This window comes from Gallus gallus, chromosome 7 (genome assembly GCF_016699485.2).
Source record: "Gallus gallus isolate bGalGal1 chromosome 7, bGalGal1.mat.broiler.GRCg7b, whole genome shotgun sequence".
Classification (NCBI taxonomy): Eukaryota; Metazoa; Chordata; class Aves; order Galliformes; family Phasianidae; genus Gallus; species Gallus gallus.
The window spans coordinates 23980017-24003679 of record NC_052538.1 but is presented as its reverse complement, the minus strand read 5'-3'; the positions used below and the strand labels follow the sequence as shown (position 1 = coordinate 24003679).

At 38.7% G+C, this 23663-nt stretch overlaps 1 long non-coding RNA gene and 1 further gene across 10 annotated transcripts in view; both read right to left on the bottom strand.

Moving 5' to 3' along the window:
- The window catches only part of LOC101751087, a 395657-nt gene that overhangs the window by 72602 nt on the left and 299392 nt on the right, over positions 1 to 23663 (bottom strand). For all 9 annotated transcript variants that reach the window (XR_006939824.1, XR_005861466.2, XR_006939825.1 and 6 more), the window contains 2 exons: positions 21204 to 21353; positions 10843 to 10934 (listed from right to left, as the gene is read on the bottom strand). This is a non-coding gene — a long non-coding RNA (uncharacterized LOC101751087). The remainder of the gene's footprint in view (positions 1 to 10842; positions 10935 to 21203; positions 21354 to 23663) is intronic.
- Positions 6577 to 6635, bottom strand: MIR1599 (microRNA 1599). The gene has a single exon (NR_035085.2). The product of NR_035085.2 is annotated as a microRNA 1599 (primary transcript).

The window sequence follows — 23663 nt, the reverse complement described above, 5'->3', positions numbered from 1 at the left end:
ACACTGAATAACTGTTCTTCACCCTTTCTCCTCTATCCTCATTTCCTAAGGCACAGAAATCTCCTGTGTTTATCCGTCACTTACGAGACTGTCCTCCTCGGTAATATTTGACTCTACTGGTTATTTTCAATCAAATTTGTCAGATTTGCATGTAAAATGTTCCTACAAATTCCATGATCAGATAAACGAGGGAGATCCAAAAATAATTCCACCTTATTTCTAGAATTATCTTAGCTTTGCTAGGAATGTTGCCTCAATCATATGTCAGGATCTCAAACAGAAGATTCCTCATCCTAGTCAAGAAATCTAATTATGTCAGAACTCTACAAATACATAAATCGCAGTCCCAGGTACTTTGCAATGTAAATGAAACCAATCACACCTTCAAGATATCTGAATGTCTCAATTTATTCTATTTTTAGTTAGAAACAGAGCTCATAGATCCTGCTGTATGAGAACAAATTGAATGAAACAAACATAAAAATTCCATAAAGAGGTCTGAAGAAAAACAACATTATTAAATTCAGGGGTTCTGAAACAAAAGAAAGCCAAAATAAGCTATGTGAGAAAACCATTTATCTAGGCCAGCCCAATCTTGCAAGAAAGGAAAGCTCCAAAAGGCATTAATTCCACTTCTGTATTATTATCCCCAAAATACATCACTGCAGTTTGGACATATAAAATGCCTTCAACAAGCTTGGAGACTAACACATTGACAAAGAAATATGTATTATTAGTTTGAGCTGCTAGGTCACCTGTGGGACAGCAATACGAACAACCTGGCTAATTTAGCCAAAAAATAAGCAAGTGGTTCAGACTATAGGCAGAGTAGGAGGGGGGGGAAAAAGAATCACTAATGTAATGAAGAAGGACAGAAAATGAATACCAGGTTGAGAAGAAACACGTTTGTGGAATAGGTGTGTCAAGAGAGATAGCTGCATAGTTCATCTAAATGACAATACGAATGCTCGCTCCTCTGGCTCCGTTTCTTTCTTTGTCTTGTATATTTATTTGTTTCTGTTGTTCTTGCTTACAGCAAGTTGCTGGAAGGGAAACTGTGTGAACCAATGATTACTACCTCAGTGGTCTTTTAAGTCCTCAGCCTTAAAAGTATCCCCCTCTCCAGAGGCAAACCAGAAAGAAAAAAAACAATCATTTTAGGAAGTACGGTAGTATGGTGGAGAAAAATGTAACTTAGAGATGAATGTTTGCAGTTTTGCACTCAACTCTTGTTAACAGGCAGTTTTAAAGGTGAAAAGTGTTATCTGTGGGGCTGTAGTAATCATGCACTTCACCTATTTTCAGTTGATTATTGTTTTTTGCTATTTCTCAGTGACCTGCTAACAGTCTAAAGAATCCCATGCATCTTATTTCAGTTCCATCAGACTGCAGTCTGATGCTTTTTTAGTTAGATCTGTGGCAACAGGGAGTAGACCTAAGGGGAAAAAAAATGCAGGAAATATTTCAGTGTTTCCATTTAAAAGAAAAGCAGCCCAGGAGACCAACAGTACTGGGCTTCATAAGAGGGGTGGCAAGCAAGGAGATAGGGGGGATTGTCCCCCTCTACTCTGCCCCCATGAGGCCCCATCTGGAGTACTGCGTCCCAGTCTGGGGCCCCCAGCACAAGAAGGATATGCAGCTGCTGGACCAGATCCAGAGAAGGGTCGAGATGCTGATCAGAGGGCTGGAGTATCTCTTCTATGAAAAAAAAGGTTGAAAGAGTTTGGCTTGCTTAGCTTGGAGAAGGCACAGAGTTAGCAGATTTCAACCAGGAGTTGGAACTGGATGATCTTTGAAGTCCCTTCCAACCCAAGACACTGTATGATTCTGTGAGAAGCATTCAGAAACATGAAAATACTGGAATTCACTTAGAGGGTGGTAAAGCCTCCTGGAGCAAGAAAGCACTGTACTGTGCATTTCACTTCACATCTATATTACATGTGGCAATGTCTGTATCCAGCATGCACCAGTGCTGATGGCTCCTGTCTGTTCAAAGAAAATCAAATGAAGGTTTGTAAGCTTCTGGTTCCCCTATCCTTATGTCAAAAAGAGCTAAATATAACAAGTGGAGGGATACAGCAAAGTAGGAGCAATGGATTTATGAGAAGAATCCTACTCTGAGGGTCAATCACATAAGAGTGCCCTTGAGGGACTCTAGAAGAGGTTCTACAGTGATCATGGTGCTGTGCAAAGACAAGTAGCAAAGCCAGTGAATGGACTAGAAAACAAGACTTGTGAGAAGTGACTGGGGAAGTTGTTAAGTCTGGAGGAGAGGAGGCTGAGGGGACACCATCACTCTGAACAACTACATGAAAGGAGGTTGCAGGAGCAAAGGAGGGTGTCAATCTTTTTTCTATTTTCTATCTAGGTGATTCCATGATTCTATGAAACGCATGAGACTCCTTGAAGCGTTTGCAAATTCTAAAACAAAACAAAGCAAAAACAAACAAACCTGGAACCTGTAAATACATGCAATTCCAGGAAAATTTCTCTTTGAGATGCGTATGTATTTTATTCTAATATCCAGCTTATAAACCATAGATATTACCAGGGCTATTCAAACTGTGCTGAAAGCTGACTGAACGTTATTATCACATTAACAGAAATAGCAGATGAACTACTTTTGAAAATCACATCTCCAAAGCGAACCAGAGTGTTTAATCTACTCCTCAAATCCAACGTGAGTTTGTGTTCCAAGTGATATATTGTATTGTCAAATTTTAAGCAACCCACACCATAAAATTCAATATTCTTCCACAGCCTTAGGAACATTCTCCCTAGAAATATTTCCTTACCTTCAGCTCATTTCTAACTATTCTAGCCTTACTTTCAACTGGTTTTGGTGTCTAAGCAGAAGAGGCATTGGAAAGCCCTCAAGAAAATTCCCTGCTAGGCATTAAATACTATCACAGTTACCCACTGTACTGAAATGAACGTAGAGAAAAAGACAAACACTTTCCATTCAATATGACACAATGAGATGAAGCAGAATGTTGAGAAAGTATGGCATCAAATTTATCCATATTTCTCCTAAGAAAGTCATTCTTTTTATATGTACTTTGTGTGTGTGTGTGTGTTGTTTCTTTGCCTTTCTCCCTCAACAAGATGAAAAGCCAAGAACGGAGTTGATTCACAACATTGGCATTGCATTCCTGCTGGGATGTACTAACCATACATTGGCAAGATTACACATACAGTTTGGATGCGAAACAAAAGCAATCTAATGTGACAACTCAGCTTAGTCATATTGAAGGAAGGGAAAAAATGAAAGTCCTTAAAATCACAATTGCAAGTTTACCTGCTGCTGCCTGCTGGCCTCAAACTCTAACGTTGACAACCACATAACTGCCACAGCAACGTGCTACAGACCTGTACATGAAGCTCAGACACAAGTGAAATGGAAAAGTCTATGCAAACTGCAGTGCATAGAAGCTTTTTCCTCACATGTAGTTTCCATATAGTGATACCTTTTCAATACAAGCCTGGACATGAATGGATCAACAAAACAGGTACGCGAACTACAGGAACTACTAAAAGAGATTCCAGATAGGCTCATATTTCTAGCCCAGCTGTCAGTTGACAGTGAAAACAGAATTTTACTCCAGAGCACACCAAGAGAGGATTTACCAGGTCAGCTAAGATGGCTATGAGTTTGCAGTTCCCTTCATCTCACAACAAAGGCAGAAGGAGCACATTTCTTGCGAGCTGCTATGCTGTTGAGGAGCTTGCAGACTGCAGAAGAAGAAAGATTAGGCTAAAACGACCCTATGGAAAGTACATGTGATGCTACAGAGCTAGAAACACGGGCTGTGCAAAGTAACAGCCTTTCCTAACTTGTAGTACCAAAGATACATTAGAACTGGAAAATATTCAGGGAAGAGTAACAGCATATAGTAAATATGTAGAAAATTTTCAGAGTGAAGAAAAACCCTGGAAACAGGAGGAGCAAGGAGAAGATGGGAATTGGATGTTCAGCCCTTCACCAGTATCAAAATTAGAGTATACTACATGAATCTACAAGGTGCCAAGTTCAAAACAAACACAAAAAGAGGTTTGTGGCTGCTCATAGGATGTAGAGCGCTTCTAGAGTATGCTGCAGTTGTTAACATACATTAAATAGCAGATTGGACAAATTCAAACCAGATCATACACTGACAATTATAAATATGTAGAAATCACATGTGGATAACAGAATCTCTGAGCTTAAAAGAGCCAGCATTATGGAATTCACCGGAGGAAGTGCCATACATCCTATACTGTTCTTCATCTGCTCTAGACATCTACTTGTAAGCACAGTTAGAGACTGTGCTAGAAGGATTTATTTTTTCCTTTTTTAATCTGACACACTACATCTTTTCATACATTCAAAGAGTGTGGCCACAATCAGGGTAGCTTCAATGCAAATGCCAGCAGAGCTGTACAGACTGGGAAGGTCGGAGAAGTGCTGAGATGAAACTCACTTCCTTCACCCCAGTGAGCTCAACCTTGGAGTGAATCTGGACAGGTTTCCTCATCACTGACAAAGCAAGTGCAGATATTTCTTGCTGTCATGCTTTCCAGCTGGCATGTAATCTGCCTGCTCCCTTTCAAATGACTTTTTAAAACATTGTTTTGCAGCCCTTGTTTCAGACCCACTCACCTGGCAAAAGTGAACACCAGAGCAGGACAGAAGCTGCAAGCGGATTGGGAAATGCAGCACTAACAGATTTGGTGTGGGGTTGTCTTGTGTGGGGGGTTTTGTTTGGTTGGTTTTTGTTTTGTTTTTCTTCAGGTTGTTGACAGCAAACACTGCCTGTAACAATTCTGTGCCTAATTTGATTTTCAAGCTGTTAGAGACCTGGCACAGGCCAGCAGGTTCTGTCAGTGTTGAGGGATTTTTTTTTTCCAAGAGACTAAATAAACTCTGCCTTTTCTTCTGAGCAATACTGAAAAATAGGGAGCAACACCAAACAAAACCAAACAGAAAATACCCAAAGGTCTGACCATGCAGAGGAAGAAGGACAATTAGATTCTTTATTTTAGCCTGCCCAAGGGTATTTGCAAACCTTAGGGTGAGACACAAACTGAGATACCTGAAATGAAGCACAGGCACCTTGGGTAATGGGGTTTTTTGTAGGGTTGTTTTTTTTGTTTCTTTGGCAGGACTCTCCATTCTCCGACTCTCCCAAGGAATTAATTTGGAACAGACAGTATTAAATCACCACTTGTAATAAACCATTGCTTAGAGAAATTTAAATAAATATATAATCACAGGAACTTCCAGTTCTCCTCTTGCTGAGATACAAATGTCAAAATGTAACGTCTTACAGTTAGCTGTACTTTAGTAGCAGAAAAAAAAGGGATGGACTCATGGATATTTCTCAAAGAGATATACTATACCTTTAGATAACTGAGTAAACTGAAAATATTTCTCGAGCAATGTTAAGTGTGCTGCACATAAGGGCGAGTACCACAGGAAATCCTGCCTTTGGCTGCATGTTTCTGGAGATATTCAAGGTCAGGCTGAACCAGGCTCTGAGCACCCTGATCTAGATGTATGTGTCCCTATTCATTGCAGGGAAGTTGGATCAGATGGCCTTTAAGGGTCCCTTTCCACTCAAATGATCCTCTATTCTTTTGTCTGTGAGGGAGTACTCCTCACATGTTTGATAGAGCCTTGGAGGATGTGTGAAGGAGAAAAAAAATAAAAGCAGACAGTGAAGAGACCTGGGTTCAGATCCTGATGCCTCAAGAAGGCCTACTCCTGGCCAGCAACAGATCTTGCCACTGTTTGGTTCTCTATAGAGTCAGAGCATCCAAGCCCACAGCCCAGAGGAGACCCAATGCAATGAGCCCAAGAATGGCTGCTCTGTGCACAGTTCACCTTTCCATAACTCAGTTTTATCATTTTTTTAAAAGGATTTGAGAGCTGTTCCCATTGCACAAGTGATTTGTAAATCACCTTGAGGAATCTGAAAATAGCAACAGCAGAAATTTGATGATTATTTGAACAAGTTCACATCTTGAACTGTAAGAGTATATCTTGCCTGTTCACAAGTGAGCTGAATTTCCTAAACAGGCTTTGTATTTTAAGAGATGTCTCTCTTGAACATTTTGGGCCACATTTTCGTGATAAGTATTTTGTTTCCTAAGCCTTCAAAGACATAAGGTGCAATGCTAAGAAAGGCAGAAGATTAAGTTGTGGATTCTTTGTTTGACATGCAGGGCCACTAATTGCTAAAGAGAATAAGCTTTTGAATAGCCTTGACATTTTCACTGAATGCACACCTGCAGATTCTGTATTTTTCTTCCTTCATTTCTAGGATCTGCCTACAGGAAGGAGGAAGACAAGGCCCTTTTTCAGGACTCTGACCTTCAGAGAGAAATGGAAAGATGGGGGTCAGCTACCTATGTACCTGCATAAGGGAGATAAATCAAATTCTCTGCTGCAGAGGGAACACACGCAGGGTGTCCTCCATATGCGAGCAAGGAGAGGTTGAGAGAAAAGCACTATGGTGCATACACCTTTCACCCGGCAGCCTAACAAATGACACATTCTGGAAATTTAAAGCCTCTGTGATTTTATCTACAGGAAACTTTTTTTTTCCTCCCTCCCCTATTCATTTCTGAATGGAAGTGAAAGAAAAAAGAACCAGGGTATTTGCCCATCTGCAGTAAGGACCAAACTTACGGCTGATTTTATAAGGTGCAAGGCTCTACTGAAGGAAACATTCAACTGGTTAAGCCATATATGCAGAGTGCCTGGAAACCACTGTTACTTCTTAGGGAAATAATTATTAATACAAAAATAATTATTAATACAGATAACAATATAAAATATACAAATGTGTTGAACAAGAACAGTGCACACTGCTGACAGTGGAAGGTGGCCATGTGGAACATGCTGCATTTGCCTGCACTGAGCCAACAGGACAGTAAGAGCCAGAAACACCATTCTTGCTTCTAACACCATCCTGCTATTTTAAGCTAGCCAGACAAAAATAATTCATGTGAGAATTAATTTTAAAAATGGCTTTCTAAAGAAAGAGATTATTTTTTCCCTCTGCTTAATTGATTTTACTCTCACTTTCCCTTCTGTTTCCTCTCCTTGAAAAAGAAGTGCCACAGGCATTAGAGGAGGTATTTTAATACCAAAATTATCCTAGAAAATAAGTTTAATCACACACCCCAACGTTTTCAGAAAGGAGGATGTAAAATATGGCATATTTTGACACTTACAAAGAAGAAATGCCTTGAGCTGGAGTGGCTGGAAACTTTTCTTGAGAATCTCCTGTTTTGTCCTTTTATTTCACATAATTTTTGAGTTTCATATGACTTTTAGATGGCCTCTTCTTCCTATGTTGCGACAGTTTATATATCAGGTTAAGTACCCCACAAACCAGTTCAGCCACAGAACAGCGCTGCAGGTTCAGCCTCAGTCACAGGATGATGCTGAGGAGTAGGAGGATTCCTTGATATCCAAGCACTGCTGCTTTGCTGTGTTCTCCCACAGTTCATTCGTGTCACAGACAGTGAACAGGAAGGTTCCTTCATCCTATGACAGTGGGATAAAACCCACTCTGCAGACACAGGGCAAAAACACGAGCCTGACTTCTAAGCCTCATTTCAATGCATTGTTTAATTCCACGCTTCTGAGACCTTGAGCATTTGTGTTTGAGGCAGAGTCAAGAGAGAGGCAGCTCAGCTAAAAAGCACAGGAGGACTGAGTTGATGAAAAAAATAAAAATAAAAGCAAACCATCTGATAAAAGCATAACTCAGAAACTGGATAGAAGCCAAGAAAGTGTTGCAGAGTGCTGACTGCAAAGTGATAGACAGAGGTTTCCATTTCACACGTTGTCATTATAATCTTGCGGTCCCAGTTCTACAATGTCATGACAAATTCCTCCTACAAAGAGGAATTAGAAAGGAGTAGAAGAGAAGAAATAACTACACAGCCCAGAAAAGGAAACATAGGAAGGGGAGGGGGCATTTGTTTACATGTTCAGCTATTTGCAGCATAGAGATTTTCCATTCACAACCGGAACTCTCATGCTCCTGAAGGCGAAGACAAAAGGCCAAGATAAAACCAGAAAGTGTTTTGGAGTAGCTGGATGATGTGTTCCATTTCCAGACATAATTGACACAGACTAAATTTCAAGAGTACAAGTGCCAGGAAACTCACAGAGCTGTCAGACAATCAGAAGATCCTCTTGTGACTCACCCTAATCCTCTGAGATAGTTGCCTGTCTCTTGTGAAGAGCCAGAGCCCTTCAATGAAGAGGACGATGACATAACAAATACCTCTGTTGCTCGGCTCTTAGGAGCCTCTATATGCTCTATATGAAAAAATTTCAATTTCAGTCTGTCTACTGAGGCACTATTGAGAAAATGCTATAGCTCATAATCCTCCAAAAAAAAAATAATCACTGGGAGTCTCACCTTGAATGGAAGCAAAAGCATATTGAACGAGTAGATGTCACAGAGTGCTGTTAGTAACTGAAAAATAAAATCAATGACAAGGGAAGAGGGGATGTGTGGATCTCTGTTTTTTTGTTCCATAGAGCTATCCCTGTGCTTCCTTCTATTCGTAAAACAAAACGTGAAAAATACAGAGGGACATAAGAGACATCATGGAGAAGCTAAAGGAGAAGACGGCAAAGCAGATGTCGCATCTGAGAAGAATGGAAGAAGTGACCAAATAGTGGGCAGAATGAAAAGTAAATAAAGTCACTGTTCACTTGTGCTCTGATTTCTGCTTTTCATCTCTAGCAGTAAGATGCAGTGTTCGTGTGTGCTTTATTCCCTAAAAGCACTCCAGAGTCTTCGCTGCTATACTCTTAAAAAATGCATCTTTAAAAATGATGATAATTCACTAAATACTTACACCAGACTTAATTTCATTTCAAGACATCAACTGAACCGGAATAGAAAACCTTCATTTTCATAGCAAAACTTTGCACCTCATAAAGGTTTTATCTGTTGCTATGGCACAGGTTTTACCCAAAGGAGTTACTTGCAGAATAGCACAAGAAGGAGGAATTTTCCAGTTCCTTTCATATACACATTTTCATACGCCAGATATTTTAATTTAGTCATATTTTTCCTTCATCCTTTGGAGAGTTTATTTTATTTCTGAATAAGCTGCATGTCTACCTCAGCAGCATGGGGGGATTCATTCTTATCCTCTTCCCCACTGTAAATCAAAATCTACTTTTAATTACAGAATATCAGCTATTTCTCTTTGATGACATTCAAGTGCTTATTCTAAATTGAAAGAGCAATAGAGCAACTGCCATGGTATTTTCATACATAGAGCAATGACCTTTTTCATATGATTTCCTGGAAACAATGGAAGTACATTCATCAGGTTATACAGAAATTGGTGCTGCTTTTTTTTTTTTTTTTTAGACATTCCACTTTCAATTCACAATGACATTTGATAGGAGACATAAAAATGTCAATAGATCGGCTTTTTTTTTTCTTCAGCAACCTCATCTGACAAGAATTTCCCCATCCCTGTTTCTTTTTTACAGCACTATGTTGTTCACTCATTTGGGCCTACTTCAAATTGCTTATTAAATATGTAAGATATTCATTATGCAACCAGGAGTTGAATCATGTAAGATTAACACGAAGCCCGAGTGAGAGGATTCTTTTTTAACATTATTAATATTAATAGTATGTGCAGCTCACATATTTTCGTACTTCCCAAACCCAAATGTCAATACAGTGGATAAGTTGTACTTTCCTTTCTCATCTTGTCTTCTCTAAAGAAAGGATGACATTCAACTTAAATAAAAGCAAAACTTCACACATTTCCAGCTAGGTTCCATTTCTGAATCCAAACATTCATGGTTACCATGGACTGTCTGGCCACTGATACAAGAGAAAGGGTAACCTGAGGAAATAACTAAAAGCATTTCTATTATTTGTGTTGACTTACGCAACTTCATAAATCATACAGTTCATACACAAGCAGCAGATTTCACTGATGGCCTAATGGGCATTGCTATATTTGACTACTAGGAACCTGGTCTTGAAACCTTGCAGAGAACTTGAGGAAAACTGAGATGCTTAGATGGTATCCAAAGCAGACAAAGCAAGCTGAGGAGGAGCAGCTTCAACTTAATCAGTATGCAATGATGGAAGAAAAATCCATCTTAAATATACTTCTTGTCTTTACCCTGAAACATACTCCCAAGAGGCTAGCTTTCTTTCCAAGAACACACAGAGGAGGAGGTATCACATACTTCCCCTAGATATACAGTAGCTTAGCAAGTGAGTGTTCACTCAAAAAATGGCTTCAGTTCTTTCCTATGTCTGCCATGACTCAAATTCACATCTCCTGGAGAAGATACAGTGAATCATTTTAACAATTATTGTGTTTTTCCACACATCCTCATCTCATCTTTTGACTTTTCTGTGATTGCCTCCCGCTTTCACAGAATACAGCAGAATCTACTCTTGAAAGGCAAGGACAGACAGCAGAGGGGCCTGGCTCTACTTCAGCATTCTTGGTTCTGCGGTCCAGATTGCTGAATAGCTTTACTGGCAATACACAAACAACCTTCTTGTCCATATTGAAAGAGTCCCTCCATTCTCTTCTCCCAGGACAGCTATTTCTTTTACCACCAGTTAAAATACAAAACTAAATGTTAAGGCTTCTTCTAAAGAACAGCATACCTTTCTCCCAGAAGGAGAGAGAGCTGTTAACTGGCATGCAGAATCCTTCTCTCTCCCACCTCCTGTTTCATGATCAATTTATATATATATATATATATATATATATATATATATATATATAAAATTTTCTTTTACAAGGAAACAGTTTCAGAAGAGGAAGACCCCTATGGTCTCATACCTGTGTCGCACTGCAGGGAGAGGAGGCACAGAATAGCAACTGATAGAGGCAGGAACTGAAACAATCCGATTATTCTCCTTACTTCAGGTTTTCTATAAAAGAGAAAAAAGTATAATTAGCACGTCCATCCCCAGTTACATCTTAAAAGAAAGTGAAAGTACTGTTGTGATCTCTGGAGGGTTCACTCTATGTTCACATTCTGTGACACTGATAATAAAATTCATAACATTCAAATTTATATTTTAAGTCCAAAGTCCAGCAAAAGAGAATGGAAGTTCGCTATAATCATGTTGGATGTACAGCACAAAAGCTGCAGAAGAATAAAAATACTTTGAAGTATTATAGAGCTAATCCTAAAGCTGTCAGATAGGTCAGGATGAGACACGGTTCTCTTCATTCAAACTGATACCAAGTGACAACTTGTGCATAGCTTCTACATTCAGAAGTGGCCAAAGGGACTGCATACTCAGACAACTTGCTTACTGCAGAACAGACAATTCTTCCAAGTTTAATGTTTTCAAATATTGTTGCTGGTGTTTTTCTTTTAGAGATGTTTTCCTTTCTTGATCTTTTCTGCTTCCGATATACAGGAGGTCTGAAACTAAATATTTTGAACAAAAGAGTAATATAAAAAATATTCACATTGGGCACAAGATGCATTGCCATTGTAGGAAAGGGTTTTTTCACATAATAGTTGCTGAGGACAGTCTCAAGATTTTAAGGCTAAGATTTTGATCGAAAATAAAACATTCAAAAATTGATTTACTTTCACTCTATGCTATGAAAAGGAACTTGAAATATTTAACCCACTGGGACAACTCTTGATTTGAGGTGGCTGTGGCTTGAGCTTTAAGATATTAAACAATGAAAGAGACTCTCCTGTGATGAAAATAAAGCTTTACATTGCATATACAAGTAAATTAATCTGTGTTCTAGGAATGAGTCAAAGAAAATAAAATCAATCACATTTATAAGCATCTTGTGACCTTTACGTATTTCCCTGGAAGAGAAATAAAATGAAGACAATGGTACCTTAGTTTCCACAGTGTTGTCTAGGTGTCTGATTGGAAACTGACTGGGAAATGACACAGACAGCTAGATAACAAGAAAACCCATTTATCACTGTGACAGGTGCTTAGTTTTATATGAGTTTAAATAACCAGTGATAGAGTAGGGTTGTCTTTCTCTCATCTTAACCTCATAACCAATGTTTAGACTCAACTAAAGTTTCCACTTCGTAGTAATCAAGTTACACGTATTGAAATTATTATTCATGAATTCAAGGAGGTTAAAGCTTGAGATTCATTAATGCAGCATTGTCAGCAACAGCAAGCAGGTCCATGGCCAAGAACAGTGTGGTAATTGGTAAATCTGAAAGCTGGCTGGTTAATGGCTGTTTATTAGCCTCTAATACATTCTGTGTTACAAGATTTGACACTAGATATTCCTACTGAGCCACAACATCCTGGCAGTTCACCTTTCTTGTACATCAGTGGACATGTGCCAGAGCTTAACTGTGCTATGAAGGAAAAGGAATACAGCTCACCACTCCGTATACCTACACTGCCACGCAGCGTGGTCTTCCCCATTTAGACACTCTGAGACTTAATGAGCACTACAGCCCTGAAACACAGAGCATCACTTATCGACAAGAATAGATCAGGCAGTGTCAGTTCTCTCATTTTTGTGTGCGTTGAGTAACCACAACGTATTCTGGCCTATAACAGAGCAAGGTGTTTATTCATTTCTTAAGGAAACTCTACCCACTCAACTGGCAAGAGAAAAAATATTCATAATTTTTCTGAAACTTATACTTTTCCCAATTAAATAAACTTACAGTTTATATAGGAACATGTAGCTTTGTCCATCTATTCTGATTTACTTTTGAAACAAAATTCTAGAAAGAATGCATCTATAGCAGAAATATCCCTTTTCACATCCCTCTTTGCCTGCTTATCTGAAAGTCTACAAGTCATACTCACAGTATAACACTCAGCTATAGAGGAAGGCATGTGTAAGCCTAGGCAGGATTCAGCTGAGTCATCAGCTCCTTCACAGGCTATCAGAGTCCTGTCAACAGTTGCCACCTTGAATAATTCCTTCCATTAATATAGCTCTGTGCTTATCTTTGCTTACATAGGCAGGTTTCTCATCACTCAGTATAGGATATCCTATCATAACTCTAAAAATGAATGTTTTTCTTCTGATTTCCAGCCTGAATTTATTTATACATACTTTGTTCTTTGCCCACCATGCCCTTTATCGCATATCCTTCTTACAGGTTCTCTACCCTGAGGAATTTACAGAGAGCAGTCATAGTCTCCAGCTTATTATGTGAAAAAATGCCAAAACCTTACATTCTTCTACATTGGAAGCTTTTCAGTTCAGCTGTTCTCTGCTCACTTCAGTTTGAATTAATTCTTTAAAACAGGTAAATAGGAAAATACATAGTGAATAACAAAAAACAAACAAACCCTATACATGCTTTACATAGGATCGTTAATGCTTTGCTATTTCTATTTTGAATACCTTGTCTATCTAAGGCATGTTAGCGCCAAATTAGCCTCTTTCCACGTGTTCTGTAGTAATATGACAACTGACCAAAACACTAAGGATATTTTTCTTCTTTCCTACTGCTAAAAATTGACAGTGCTCAGTATTCTGTATTAGTTCTGGCATGCACGACCTTCTGTTTTCATCACCGCAGGACCTCAAGGTCACTCACTAAATCTCACTAAATACTGCATAGTATCTGGATCCTCTTCCTTTATTGGCATCCTTTCTACCTTCAAAATGTTAATACGTTTCAAAAGCATTATTTACCCTGGTAGTCATAATGACTAGCGCAATAGACAGTATTAAACAAGATGAGGGTTTGAGGATTTCAGCTACTACACTCCTTTCAACCTAATGGTTTTCCTTTCTTGCATTCACAGAACCACAGAATCGTAGTGGTTTGGAAGGGACCTCTGTAGGTCATCTTGTCCACCCCCCCCAATAAATTCTAGTTTCTTTGGTAACTTACAGTCCTTTTACTAATTCTTCTGGTTTGTATGTGTGGTATTTTTCCATCTTGATACTGCTTACAGATATGACAAAGCTTCACTCAAGTCTAGCTAGATTAGATATGTGGAAGTTAAGACTGGCAGGGAGGTTTTCACGGTATCGTTCTATTGATATGCTTTAATCAAAAATGCATACCAATATTTGTAATGAAACTCAAACAAATCAGAAACACCCTGGTATTTATGCTTTACAGTATGCTCTGGCTTCTTGCCCCGTTTCTCAAAAGGCTGCACATATATATCAAGCCAGGTTTTTCACAAAATCCACAGCATTACAAAGCTTTTAGGAAAGCAAAAACGAAGTAAAACCAGGCAGTTCCAATTCGTTTGCCTTTCACTTGGAGTAAAGGTTGTTCAGATGCAAACACAAGGCACAACTCTGTGCGTGCGCATACTGAGGCAGTGTTAATTGAAGGTCTTTCAAAGAAACTCCGCAGTGTTAAAACTTACACAAAGCTCAAAAGCCTAACTATGAGAAAATTAGTTTCCATGTATACTTGAGCCCGACTGCTCTTTATGAAGTGTATGTAACAAAGGTATTGCGCACATAAATTAACATTTCAAAAACATGATCATATCTTGGAAATATGAACTAAGATTGAGGCTAAGAAAAGACACTGAAATCTTATTGAGAGGGAGTGATTTTGCTCTTAAATTGCATACCATCAGGAGAACAACAACAATAAAATAAACAATCCAGGCTTGATAGGTTGCATATTGTGATGCAGTGTCATGCATGTTAATCACCATAATGAAACTTATCCCAAATTATTCACGTGCTGCATAATCAGCTTTGTAAAGTGATGCATTTCATTTTTTGGCAATAACACAATGTTCAAATCAGTGACAATTAGAGCAAAAACTGTGTCTTTGTACTGTTTTCTTCATTCTAACTAATTTTCTCCTATCCAAATAAAGGTTTAATAGAATCTAAAGATAAACCCTGAAGAAGTATGAAAATCCTCTTTTTTCCTCTCAATGAGCAATGGACTCAGTATTAGACAATGGAAGAGTGCTAGGCTATTACAAAAAGCTGTCACACATGATGGGTTAAACTTCCCACTCACAATGGGTTGTTGAGCCCTTCCAAAATTATCACAGCAGCCTCTATTCATCCATGTACACTGGTAGTACAGACAATGAAAGTGACACAGTTGCTTTCATTATTAGTGTCATTAAATGATCTGTAACATTATTAGCAGCAAGACTGCAAATACAGAAGGCAAGCTGCTAATGTAATCAGCATCAGACAAACGCTGAAAAATTGTCAATAATCTGCAATCTGCATAAAAACAGATGCTTATTAAAATCAGCAGAGGCAAACAGCTCAAAGGTAAAGGCAGAAGTTTTTCAGAAAAAAACAATAAATTGTACAAAACTTGGAAAAGGAAAGGCATTTTTCAAATGTATTTTCTGCAGTGTGCGACCATAACTAATGAGAATAATTAGTATTATTGTTGCCATTCACACTGCTATTACTTCAAGTAGCCATGATCAAGAACCAAAATCCTGCTGAGGCAAACTGTTTACCCAAATGTAAAACACTGTTTGCCCCAAATAGATGAGGAGCTAAATTCGGTGGGACAAATGCTTAAGTGGCTTGTTGAATGGAAATTGACTGCAACATATGCCTAAGGTTGGTATGTACTAGACAGTCTTTCTCTTACTGGGAATTTATTTACATAGGTCACTCCAAAAATAATGCTTCCTATTTATTTACATGGAAACTACAACAGATACAAAGAGCACAATCACACTATTTGATATAGCAAATTCACAGCTACAAACCCTATTTTTCAACACAGTCACAATCATTAGCTATGCATTTTCACCAGCAAAGAACAAGCAACCAGCCTGCTGTGCTCATAAAAATCTGCACCAGCAGAGGTGACCCACTGTCACTGTCATCACTGCTGAAATGCACCACCCACCACCTCACTGTACTCATACCCACTGTTTAATCTCCATAAATGTCCAGCAAGCAGGGATGTCAATGGGTGCAATTTTTTTTAAATTTTATTTATTTTGCATGGAGGAATTCAATTATACATCTTTGCTTCATATGCTCTTCCATGTCAGAAACCATTCTGTCAGACTGCCCCTCTGCTGCCATCTACTGCACAGCAACAAAACATAATGAAATATTGGTGGGAAAGTTCAGCTTCTACTGCCATACCACCAACATCCTACCCTGACATCATGAGCAAACATAATATAATAGGAGGCATTACTTTTGAATCAGTTTAGTATAATATAAATAGCAAGGCTGCAGCCATGATTGGTTCAGTCAAATTGTTTAGACCAAATGTTTACAAAAATGAGGTCCTTGACTATTGGGTTTTAACTCATTAATTCTTCTTGATCATAAGGAAGGAAAGAAAGCTTCAGTTTTTAACAGAATTTCATTATGTCTGACAGCTTAGTGTGTACTTCTGAAGCCTAAATTTGAACTATGGCAAATCTGAAGCAAAAGAAAACATAACATTTTAATTATAGGAATGCAACAACACACTCCATGAATTTTGCCAACATTTGGTTACTCCAAAGTTTATTTTGCATGAATGGTGATGCTTGTTTTCTACTACAGAGAGACAATGAAGTCACCATATGCCAAGATCCATGAAGGTGTTCAGACCATTCATCTCTGTGCAGAAGACCTAGGTAACTCTATGCCTTTTGCCTTCTTGTTCCCTTCCTAGTATAAACCGCTACAACCTCCATGTATTTGCAGTATTTATAAAGCCAGTGGTTTTAATTACAGTGTAAGTTACATCTCAGCCATTAAAGATGTTTAAATAGTTTATGTATATAAATATACCGATGTCTTCATCAGGAGAAAAGTTAGGGTCTTTAAGGATGTTACAACTGTTTGTTAACTGCAGTCAGGGGTGGGTTAATTTTAATGAGAAATCTCAAGCACCGGAGGTCTCTGCAATTTGCTGTAGTACTTGTTCCTCAGGGGAACTGATTCTGAACTAAACCTCAAAAAATTCATCATAAAAACATTACCATAAAACCGGATAAGACACATAAATCCCTCTTCAAGAAAATAAATAAAACATCAGGTTTTATCGCTCTTCTCTAATTAACACGGCAACCTTTCTACTCCTTCCTCGAGCCTCCAGGGCAAGTGATGTCAGGCAGTGACATGATGCAAACACCCCAGTGAAAACAGGAGGCAGCTGGTGTGTTTGAAGAGGGAGTTATTGACTAGCAATGTACACTGCTCTGGAACTCATCTCACACCTTTTGCAAATAAATAAATTACACATGCTGACAATATGTCAGCTTTGGAGAAATTACAGTATGTATAGTATGCAAATTATATAGAGTCACCACACATTTTGATTTTTTCCCATTTGTAGAAGTGGAAAAGGTATACAACAACATAAAGAGAAACAAAGAGGACTGAGTAGTCACAGGCAGAGAAAACCTTCATCAATAAATGAAGTATTCATGATGGAGGAAGACACCCACATCTGACATTCTGATAATAGGCTTATAAAGGCAAGAAAGAGTTACAGTCCTCTTATCTCCCACTTTGGCAGGTCCACATCTGTTCAGTTCAAGAAATACTTGTTATGATAAACACGTGGATGACTATATCACCTGCATTATGGGAAAGTTTACACTGTGATTAAAATAATGTATTTGGGCCTTAAAATTTGTCATTACTTAGTCTACATTTTAATGTGATAGAGACTAACCAACACTCTGAACTGTCTGGATAAATATGGATGTTTTCCATCCACTTCATAACTAAATAGCTGAAGTCTATCTCCAGACTTCTCTCCTAGGACAAGTTAGACAGTCTAAATTTTGTTCATATGGAATAAAACCTACAGAGGACAGCAATGTGACAAGCGATCATCCATACATTTTGACAGCAGAAAAGCTTTGGTGATTATTTCTTCAGCTGGGCCTAAGCAGGAATCTGATCCGAAGATTCATGCAGTAGGATTCTTTTCCTTGAGTTCAATTGTCTCCAGATCACAGGAATTCTCCTGAACTACACTTGACTTCTTGGCCAAGACATTGAACAGAGTATCACAGAATCATTTATGTTGTATTTCATTGTAAAAAAAAAAAAAACACAAAAAACCTGAGATCATCAGTTCCAGCCATCAAACTAACTCTACCAAGTCCACCAATAAACCAAGTCCCTATGTATCATATCCATACGTCACTTTAATATCTCCAGCGACGGGGATTCTACCACTTTCTCTGACAGTCTGTGCTAAAGCCTAACTACCCATTCCATGAAGCAATTCTTTCTGATATCCAATCTAAACATCCCTTGGCATGGCTTGAGAACGTTTCCTCATATGTACAGACAGCAGTCCAGTATCCACAGTCCACACATTCTGATAAAACTTTAAAGCTTCTAGAACCTAAGCAGGAGCATAAGTAGATTGAAAATCCTGAAGTACAGAGAGAGCAGTGATAGCTATGCTTCTGTAGTATTCCCACACTGTTAACAGTATTTTGAGGAGAGGGGCCACTGGTGACATAAGTCAGATCACAGTCAAGGAGTATATTGCACTGAACAAGGCTGTTCAAAGATCAAATTACTGAATACAATGGTCCTTCTCTGTTTGGTTAGCATTTAGCCAACAGACCAGCAGCCACAGGGCAAAGTTAACATGGGGGCACATTAATGAGCAATGTCTAATTCAACATACCCCTTCTGACATGTTCTGAGAGGCCCAGAGGAAGCACACAGTGAGGACAGACCGAGACAAGAACTCATTTTGGAGGAAGATTCTGTCATATAGCCTGCCATATTTAGCATTGATGAAGAATGCAAAATGACTGCTCCTTATTAGTTTGTGGCCTTGTTAGCTTTGGAGCCAAGAGGCAGGGGTTATATTAGTAGACAGCAGATAATGACAGTGGTAAGAAAAAGATGTCTGTTTTCTGGATAATATAAAGAGTCAAGCACAACTTCCTGTGCAAAATGCTAATGCACAGATGGTGGGATGGCAATATTTTCTCAGCGTTAGAGCCTTTCACCAGTTTTTTTTGTCTTTATGAAAGAAATCCAAAGGTAAAACGCAACAATACCCCAAAGAATGGTTAAATGAGGGGAACGAATACTACTGTATTTGGGGGAATCTTTTAGGATGTGCAATACACAATGCAAAACTCCACCACACTTTTGTGCCACAAAGGACCTGAAGGCACGTGCCAGGCACTGCTGATCCTATCTGGAATTCTGCAGAAATCTGTGTCACAAATCTTATGCAACAAACAGTCAATAAGTTGGAGCACACATGACAGGAAAGAACAAAAGAAAGGCAACCTACAGTGTAAATAATTGATGGTTGATCGGTGAATCCAACACAAAATGCAGTGCATTAACGTCTTTGTACATGACATGTAAGACATTTTATCCTATTACAATAGCAATCCCAGAGAGTTTCAATTCATCCATTTACCATCATGCAGTAACCTAGTACAGCATCTTGGTAAATGTTTAATTTAAGAGATGATAGTACTTAAAAGTACGGTATGATTTGTTTTAGAGATTAAAGAAACTTGACTCAAAATCAAACTTGACACAGGAGCTGTGCTTTCCTTCAATTTCATCAGAATTGTCAGAGTCTGCATGAAAGGGTGATTTTCAGGAAAAACAACAGCATTAGCAAACAGCAAGTCATGTTAGCATTCTGACTTTGATAGACTATTTAAGGAGCATATGTTCCTAATTGCCAAAATGCTTGTTTAAAATGACCTGAAGTATCTAATGTGAATTCAGCTCCACAGCGCAGACGGTAAAGTGTGAATACTTTTGTTTTCTTCAAAGAAAGCAGCTCTGAAACAGATTGCATGTGACACTGGAACTTAATTCACATCCAAAGAGCTCTACTTTGCTGAAAGACATAATATCACACATGTAACATCAGCTTCTCGTCCTCCTGCCACAGTACAGATTCCTGTCTGAACTGATGAAGAATTAACAAGCCAATTACACTATCAGCCTAATAAACTTGTGAATGTTCCAGAGCAAGAAAAATAGCCAGAAGATTCTAGTCATTTGAGTCCTGAATGGTGAACTGTGAAATGTCCTTACCATTCTTCAGTCTTAAAAACACACAAGATGGGAGTTTTTTCTTCAAGCTTTTACTGTAGTATCAGTAATGTGTAGTCTGTCACATATTTGTATAGAAATTTAACAATCTCTGCGTGCAAAAGATGTTTATCTGTGGATTCAAGAAAGCTATTATAAATTTGCTATTAATGGTGGTATTTGCAGGGTACATCTCTTAAGATCTGGATATGCTTTCTTTGAAGAGTGATCCACAAATGGATTGTTAAATGAAAAAAGCCAAAAGAAAAAAAAAATAGTGTTTTTACCATTTGACCAGCATGTTAAAAAAAAGGGGGGGGGGGAGTTGGGGGACTATTTAGATGAACAGTCTATTCAGCCAGCACATTTCTACTATGAATGACCTTGCATGGCCAAGATGTTGCCACTACAGTCACAACCTACCATTTTCTTTATGTCAATCAGAGCAAAAAGAAATAAGAAAGACAATGTAAAGTCTTCATATTTAAGACCAAGTTATTCACCAAGAAAAAAGGAAAGGAGTATACAGAAAATAGTATAAAAAGACACTTTTTTCTCCCTTATTATTCTAAAAATAGGAAGAAGCATCCTTGATTTTTTTTTTTTTTACTTTTTTTCAATTAAAGCAAAGTTTTGAACATTCAGCTAAGATTTCTTTGTCAAGAACTGCACCATAAATCTAGAGAAATGAGTGAAAAGAAGAAGTTACTAGAAAATTAGATTTACTATGCTTTTATGTCCAGGAAGTTTTACTTAACAAATAACAGTTTCAGGGAGGTTCCAACAGCATCAGAAAACTGCAACATCATTGCAAATACAACAAAGAACATCCCAGCATAAAACAACAATAACAGAAAATAAGAAATCGATAGGTTTTTAGGACGATGATAGAAGAGCCAATGAGATAATTTGGACAGAATAATATAAGATACATTGGAATAGCCTTATTGATGCACGTCTAGGTGCCAATACTGTCATTTAAGGTATGTCTAAGCATTTTGATTCTGATCAATATGCTCTGCTTGCTGTAAAAGAGATTAAACCCCAGTGATATATGACTGTTTTTTATACATGTTCAATATAATTGCTGATCCACGGTTTTCAATCAGCATTTCCAAGGACGTGACAGAGGTCCCCACTTAATCATTCGTCAGCTTCAGAAAGGCCAAAGAGGAGAGTCAATAAATACTTGTAAATAAAAACTCTGGAGGCTGGGCTAGAGTTACCTTTAATTTCCCACTGGGTAAATGGATTGTTCACACCTCATCCTGGGATGACAGATAGAAGTGTGGAGGTCCTCCAAATGACTGTGTATAAATCAAGCAATGTAGACTCTATGCAGAAGATGCCTTCATAACATAAGGAGCGGGATTTCACTGCAAAAGAAAAACAAAACAAAACATGGTTAAATTTCAGGAATGAGGAATGGATTCTGTGCATCTGGCAGCTGCAGGTTGCAACCAACAAAATGTTCTGGTCTCCAAATTCTATAATCACAGAACCATAAAGGTTGGGAAGACCAAAAAGATCTTCAAGTCCAACTGTCAACCCATACCTGGGACCACATGTCAACTCAGTGCCACATCTACCGTTTTCCTGAACATCTCCAGAAGCAGTGACTCCACCACTTCCCTCAGCAGCCTTCTCCAATAGCTCGCCACTCTTTCTGAGAAAAAACTTTTTCCTAATACCCAACTTGAGCCTCACCTGGCACAACTTTAGACCATTCACTCTTGTCCTGTCGCTGTTACCCAGAAGAAGCCAACTCCCACCTCACCACAACCTCCTTTCAGGCAGTTGTAAAGAGCAATAAGGTCTCCCCGAGTCTCCTCTTCTCCAGAATAAACAATCTCTCTTCCCTCAGCTGCTCCCCACAAGATCTCTGCGCCAGACCCATCACAGCTTTGCTACCCTTTGGACAAACTCCATAATCTCACATAATGGATTTGCCATCATATAAGCACTAAACAAATCTATGAAGTTTTAAAATACAAGGTGTTGTTTCTTTAACAGAAGTACACACCAAGTGATTGCCTTCTATATTCATTTGTACTTCTCATTGCTCATCACAGCAGTTTCTGAGGTTCTTCACTCAATGCAAATCAAATACATTTGTGAACTCCTGAGGCTATTCATGCACACATAACCAAACAAAACCCTGCTGCTATCGCACAGAACAACAAGCATTCTTATAAGCTTCTCATTCCTGACGATATCTGGTGGAACAAGCATGCCTTATATAAAATCAAAGTGGAGCTACTGCATGTGTTGTTATTTAAATATTTATCAAGAACCATGTGTGCATGTGGTGTGGTAGAAAACATAAAAGTACACGAGGTCCTTGCCACAGGGAATGTACGCTCTCAGTATATGCAGTGGTGTGCGACTGTGGATAGTAATTGTTTTGCTCACTAACTCTTTAATGCTTTATCTGACACTCAGATTCTGAATGCATTGAGCCCTCCAGTGCTCACTGTGCTTGAGAAGCTCTAGATAAACTCCCAGAGAGCTCTCCTTTTCACATTAGCTTTTTTTTTTTCCTGTATGCTTTATGCCACTGAAACCTAGGGCTAGTATGAGAAAGTACAGCTAGCAGCTACAGTACGCTGGAGTATCAGTGTTAGCCTTTTAATGGGCTCAGATTGTCCTTTTCAGGTATGAATTAGCCTCACATTTATACCAAAAGTCAAAGGAGACTCTCTGGGGCATCATGCTGTGCCTCTGTTCTTTGGGCTGCAGCCATGCCCTGCGAGCTCACCATCTTCTGCTAGGCAGAGCCTGGGTGCAGCGGGAATCAGCTACGAGCACACATGCTATGCAGGCATGTGATTCAAAAGCAGTAATGGACTCAATCAAATCAAACCCTGAATCTTTCCTTTCTTTTTCCCCCCTTTCACTACACTGTTGGGTAATGTACACAAACCTGAGAATTCTGACTTTTATGTGCTACTGATGCAGGTTGCAACCACTGTCAAGGCTTATGCCCAAGTGGCAGTGGATAATACACCTAACACATGTGACCTTTAAATAAGCAGCGTCAGTTTAACTGCTGCTTATCTCTGAGATTTCCCAGTGGCAACCTTATATCGAAAGCAAGGTGTTATCAGCATTTAGAGAGACCATACGAATGCATCACATTTTTGCAAGGATCACAGGAGCCTGGAAAGTCTGAAGGAAAGACGATAGAGCCATCATTTCTGTTTCATCTCAAAACTGTTATGATTTTGAATGCTCTTTCCCTTAGGACACAGTGCAGAAATGGTAGTGGGATATATTTGGTGCTGTCACAATGTGATTTAAGACAACCAAAGGAGGTTTCTCCAAAGCCCTGTCTCACCTAGTAATCCTGCTTGGATTGTAGCTGGTGATAGTTACTGGTACTGGTAGATATAATTACACAATGGGTTCACTCTGTAGAACAAACAATAATGATAAAAACTAACAACCACATATCTAATTTCCAGGGACAGGAAACAAAAACCAGAATGAAATGGAAGCATGTTTCAGAGAAAGTTTATAAAAGGGAAAGATTTCAACATCAGTCACAATAGTGCTTTCTGTAATGAAATGGACTTAAAAATTCAATTCTAAAATTAGGATATATTTTACACTGGATTTGGCTTCCTGTAGAACTGAAAGGATCATCCTGCAAGGTCAGTATTTCTGTTTCCCATACCCACAAGCCC